The sequence below is a fragment of the Diaphorina citri genome, unplaced genomic scaffold, assembly GCF_000475195.1.
Source record: "Diaphorina citri unplaced genomic scaffold, Diaci psyllid genome assembly version 1.1 scaffold75, whole genome shotgun sequence".
Classification (NCBI taxonomy): Eukaryota; Metazoa; Arthropoda; class Insecta; order Hemiptera; family Psyllidae; genus Diaphorina; species Diaphorina citri.
Window position 1 is genome coordinate 271,793 of NW_007377512.1, and position 6,000 is coordinate 277,792.

At 34.0% G+C, this 6,000-nt stretch overlaps 2 long non-coding RNA genes across 2 annotated transcripts; one reads left to right on the forward strand and one right to left on the reverse strand.

The window, feature by feature from the left end:
- Positions 1 to 2,135: 2,135 nt before the first annotated feature.
- LOC113472477 lies at positions 2,136 to 3,442 on the forward strand. Its single transcript, XR_003394761.1, has 3 exons — positions 2,136 to 2,292; positions 2,446 to 2,875; positions 3,090 to 3,442. It is a non-coding gene; the product is annotated as an uncharacterized LOC113472477 (long non-coding RNA).
- LOC113472481 lies at positions 2,905 to 4,277 on the reverse strand. Its single transcript, XR_003394766.1, has 2 exons — positions 3,728 to 4,277; positions 2,905 to 3,447 (listed from the first exon to the last, which is right to left on the reverse strand). It is a non-coding gene; the product is annotated as an uncharacterized LOC113472481 (long non-coding RNA).
- Positions 4,278 to 6,000: the final 1,723 nt, after the last annotated feature.

Here is a 6,000-nt window from a genome sequence, read left to right on the forward strand (position 1 = left end):
ACGTCCCTTCTAAAGTCAAAAGAAAAACAGATTGTAGGTATATGTATGTAGAGTGACCATAAAATACGTATTTATTTGATTTTTTCGGTGGTAATTTTTAGCATACTCAAGCAATTAAAAAGCTCGTTGTATTTCTTCTCGAAGTCTCAAAAATAACGTATTTTCTTGTATTTCTATTCCATTGAAAAGGGTGGGTATATTTCAAATATTCTTGGAAATTTCATTTATCTATTTATTAAAAAGTTTAAACCGGTTCTGAGTTTTAGAAAGAGACACGAATCTTATATTATAAGAACGAGATCCATTCACATTTCACACACTGATCGCTCTATCTCTAGAACCACAACACCTAGAAAGCACAAAAATAACGTATTTTCTTGTATTTCTATTCCATTGAAAAGGGTGGGTATATTCCAAATATTCTTGGAAATTTCATTTATCTATTTATTAAAAAGTTTAAACCGGTTCTGAGTTTTAGAAAGAGACACGAATTTTATACAAATGTAAGGTACGTACCTATGTACCTACTTGTGTATATTTTAGACATGCCAGAGGAGAGATGATCAGAACAGACCAATTGAATCCACAGTACATGACCATAACCTAAAACACGGGGTATATATATGTATAATTGTATACGTATGATTTCTAACCCCTCTCATTTTGTGTAAATTATTTAATGAAGCTGTGTATTTGTATAGCAACATTATTTTAATGAGTATATTTTTATTTCTCCAAAATCTAGTCATTATTTTTATTTGTATTTTGTAGGTACATTTTTTCTGTTTTATTATTGTTTGTACCTTCATATTCAGGGAAATTGATTTTCTTTTTGACTCAAACACGAATGAAATATTGTAACAACGTATTATTTGTAAATTATTATCCTTACGTACAATGAAAATTTCTGGTAGTGTTAGTATGGGGTTAGAAATCTGATTAGTTCCTTCAGACGGATAAATGTGGATAATGCTAAATGAGCTTAGTGTCAAAGTTTGGTAACAGAGTAAAATTATGACTGGTCGATTCTTACGTAAAAAGTTTCAGTTTTTATTAGTCATTTAAAAGAAAAAGTTAAAAACATGCAAAAATGATGCAAACAAATGCCGGTATTTTTTTTATCTCGGGATCTAGAAGTAGATGAAAAAGGAAATAATCCCTTGTCACCCACTTATTTTTTTCTACTCTTTCAACGTGAAAACCTCACAATACTTACATAATAAGGGCATAAGATCTATTGATTTTATTTCGTCCTAATGGGGGGCTGTGAATCAGTAAGCATATAAAATTATAAATAAATATTTCCATGTATTTAAAATGACACTTGATTCTTAAACCCCAACAATTATTGTTCTCTCCATAATGCTATATATTATGCATACTCAAAAAACATCGTGCCAGTATGGGTGAATTTTCCCCTATGCAAAGGTTTCAGTCCATAGGCAATACTGCTGGCGATGAGAAGATTGATTTATTCTTATTTAATTGTCCATAGTAGGTCAAGTTTTTAGATAGGTGAAACGTATGTAATTCTTAGTTAGGTTGGCTGGTCCGCATACTGTGTAAAAGTGACCTATTCAAAGCACAAACCACCTTTCAGATTGTTTTCATTATTTTTGGTGCTTCCCCTATCAAAGAAATAAAACATGCCGGACTTGAATCTTGAAAAGGTCATAACTCCGGCCCTGGTTATGGAATTGACTTCAAATTTTTTACCAAAGTACTTAGATATTTTTCAAGGTCTTTCATGTGTCGTGTTGAAAGTTGGGGGTTCCCGTTTAAGTTTTCAATATTGACCCCCCCCCCCCTGGGGCCGCCCTTGACAATGTTGCAAAAATGAAACCCAGAGGAAAATGTTTTCCCCTGAATATAATGAAACACGTGTTTCAGCATTTTTCGAAATTCAAATCCTTTCTCGAGATATATGTGATCAAGTAAATACGAACATTTTAAACCTCTGCTCTGGGAATTGAACCCAGTAGGTACCTTGAATTAATAACTAATTTATTAACTACGTATTTAATTCTGAATACATACAGTAGGTAAGTAAGAAAGTAAGTGAAGAATGTAAAAAGAACAACTTTTTTTTTTTCAAATATGATTGAGTTTTTTTTTATTTAATTGATTTTTTTCCTTTTTCTTTTTTCCTTCTTTTTTCATTTCATAATTTTTTTAACATATACATTTTACAACAAATAATATATTATAAATTAAATTATAAATACACATGATGTTCATGGGGTTTTTACTTACAAAGTAATTATTTAATCGTAAGTATTTATAAAATAATAGGTAATAAAAAAAGTCTATATGTACAAGATGAACTGTATGTATAATGTATAGTAAGGAGAAAGTCATTGTAGAGACTCGTATTATTTCCAATAGCTCCTTATACTGTTTGAATAAATAAAACTCATTATTCTATTGGTATTTATAAAATAATAGGTAATAAAAAAAGTCTATATGTACAAGATGAACTGTATGTATAATATATAGTAAGGAGAAAGTCATTGTAGAGACTCGTATTATTTCCAATAGCTCCTTATACTGTTTGAATAAATAAAACTCATTATTCTATTGCTAAGTTTGAGAATCTAATCTCTACATGAACATAACAAAAATAACAGATACTTATCTACCTATATGGCCTTTGATACAGTGAAGAGCATTGGGAGGTTTTCAATAACATGGTTTGGACAATGAAATACCTTTTTATGATTTCTCATTTTCGATAAGTACCTACATAAATAGTACTAATATCATGATTCGATGGAATAAAGTTTTCTAGTACACACACACACACAAAGGTTTTACTTATGCCTGTAGGTATGTATCTTTTGGTCTTTCTGGATTTGAGATCATCTGAATAGTATAGGTACCAGCATTGGGAGGTTTTCAATAACATGGTTTGGACAATGAAATACTTTTTTATGATTTCTCATTTTCGATAAGTACCTACATAAATAGTACTAATATCATAATTCGATGGAATAAAGTTTTCTAGTACACACACACACAAAGGTTTTACTTATGCCTGTAGGTATGTATCTTTTGGTCTTTCTGGATTTGAGATCATCTGAATAGTATAGGTACCAATACTTAGAGTAGGTTCATCATATTGTGAATACATTATTCTTCAATTGTGTTTAAATGCCGCCAACTCGGAGTGTTGGTTTTTTAAAATTCTCTTATTTCTTGCTACTCAGGGTGGGTATGGGATATGGGTACCTACACGCACATAACAATGTCAGTCATCCTAAATCAGCTCAGTGCCAAATATTACATTCACGGATATCGTATCCATTTTACACAGTATGCGGACCAGCCAACCTAACTAAGAATTACATACGTTTCACCTATCTAAAAACTTGACCTACCTACTATGGACAATTAAATAAGAATAAATCAATCTTCTCATCGCCAGCAGTATTGCCTATGGACTGAAACCTTTGCATAGGGGAAAATCACATAAATAAAATACCCCTCTTGTAAACAAAAGAAAGTCCTTTCCACAGACTTTTTATAATAATACCACAGACTTATCTGTGGTCTGTGGTAGGGTTGGGACATCGACATCGATGTTTTGAAAACATCGATACATCGGAACAAAAACATCGATGTCAACATCGATGTTTTTCTTTCGATGGAAACATCGAACTCCGATGTTTTATTTTTCGGGAATAAATCAATCTTCTCATCGCCAGCAGTATTGCCTATGGACTGAAACCTTTGCATAGGGGAAAATTCACCCATATTGGCACGATGTTTTTTGAGTATGCATAATATATAGCATTATGGAGAGAACAATAATTGTTGGGGTTTAAGAATCAAGTGTCATTTTAAATACATGGGACTATTTATTTATAATTTTATATGCTTACTGATTCACAGCCCCCCATTAGGACGAAATAAAATCAATCGATCTTATGCCCTTATTATGTAAGTATTGTAAGTGAGGTTTTCACGTTGAAAGAGTAGGAAAAAATAAGTGGGTGACAAGGGATTATTTCCTTTTTCATCTACTTCTAGATCCCGAGATAAAAAAATACCGGCATTTGTTTGCATCATTTTTGCACGTTTTTAACTTTTTCTTTTAAATGGCTAATAAAAACTGAAACTTTTTACGTAAGAATCAACCAGTCATAATTTTACTCTGTTACCAAACTTTGGCACTAAGCTCATTTAGCATTATCCCCATTTATCCGTCTGAAGGAACTAATCAGATTTCTAACCCCATACTAACACTACCAGAAATTTTCATTGTACGTAAGGATAATAATTTAGTTCTTTCTGCTCCTCCGCTAGCGCGCTTGCATAGTGGCGCTACCTAACTGACGAAAAAAACAACTGCGTAAAGTCTGACGTCGTGTTTTTCTCGTGCCATTAACATTATTTGTGGATTTTGTGGCGCAACATTTTTGAAATAAAAGAAATTTGATTAAAAATTTGAACTTTTTGAGCCAGCCTAGTTAGCTTTGTTCGTAGTGCGTCTGCCTTGTAAGCGCTAGGCCGCGAGTTCGATTCCCGCCCGGGGCGGATTTTATCCTGATGGGATAATGTTCGTTCTCAGAACGGCTGGCTTTCTCCTATCCTTTCTTCCTTCTCTCTTCGGGACGATAAGACCATAGCAGTTACAGATACAGACCCTCTGTCAAAAATACCGGTAAATCGTGAAGTTTGACGTCACGGCATACGCTCCTGAAGGCAATGACGTCATAATTCATTACTCCCGCTTCGTTTGTTTGTGCGCAAACGTTTCTGTGCAGTCACGGCATACGCTCCCGTAGGTGATGAAGACGTCACATCAAATGTCCCGAGCAAAGCTCCCTCGCAGGCAACGCATTAATGTGTTTGTGCACGTATGTATGTTACTGCGCATTTCTTTCTGCTCCTCCGCAAGCGTGCTTGCATACTGGCGCTACCTAGCGGACGAAAAAAACAACTGGCGTAAAGTCTGACGTCACACATATTTGAACTTTTTCATTAGAACAGAAAATGAAAATTGAATTTTTCCACCTTTTACAGTTATTTTTTCGGAGTTTTGACCTCGGATTTGGATTTTTCCCAACTTTTTACATAAGAATTGACCATTTATTTATAATTTTTCGGAGTTTTGACCTCAGATTTGGATTTTTTCCAACTTTTTACAAAGGAATCGACCATTTATTTAATCGACCATTTAATTTTTACCCATTTACAACTGCTCCATTATTGTCATTGAAGTATTTGAAGTTGAAAAACGTCCAGCGTGGACGTGGATAAAACATAAAACTGGGACGGGTGACGGTAGGGTTGGGACATCGACATCGATGTTTTGAAAACATCGATACATCGGAACAAAAACGATACGATGTCAACATCGATGTTTTTCTTTCGATGGAAACATCGAACTTTCGATGTTCGATGTTTTTGAAAAATAAAAAAAATACCTCTGTGGAGTCTGTGGTATATTACATATTTATTTTGAGAATCAACCACAAAAAAACATAGTCTGTGGTTCCTCATGAAGTGGGATTTTTTTTCTCAGTTTCCAAAAAATTCCCTCGAACTTAAAATTTCCCATACGGAATTTACGCGGAAAGGACCACAGAGTCTAGGGTTGGGACATCGAGACGAAAACATCGATGTTCGATACATCGATGTTTTTAAACTTCGATATATCGAGTATCCGATGTAATCGAGACGAAAACATCGATGTTCGATATTATCGGGATTTCGATGTTTTTCGGATTTTCGGTGTTATATGGTCCTTTCCGCGTAAATTCCGTATGGGTCATCGAGACGAAAACATCGATGTTCGATACATCGATGTTTTTAAACTTCGATATATCGAGTATCCGATGTATCGTAATCAAAAACATCGATGTTCGATATTATCGGGATTTCGATGTTTTTCGGATTTTCGGTGTTATATGGTCCTTTCCGCGTAAATTCCGTATGGGAAATTTTAAGTTCGAGGGAATTTTTTTGGAAACTGAGAAAAAAAATCCCACTTCATGA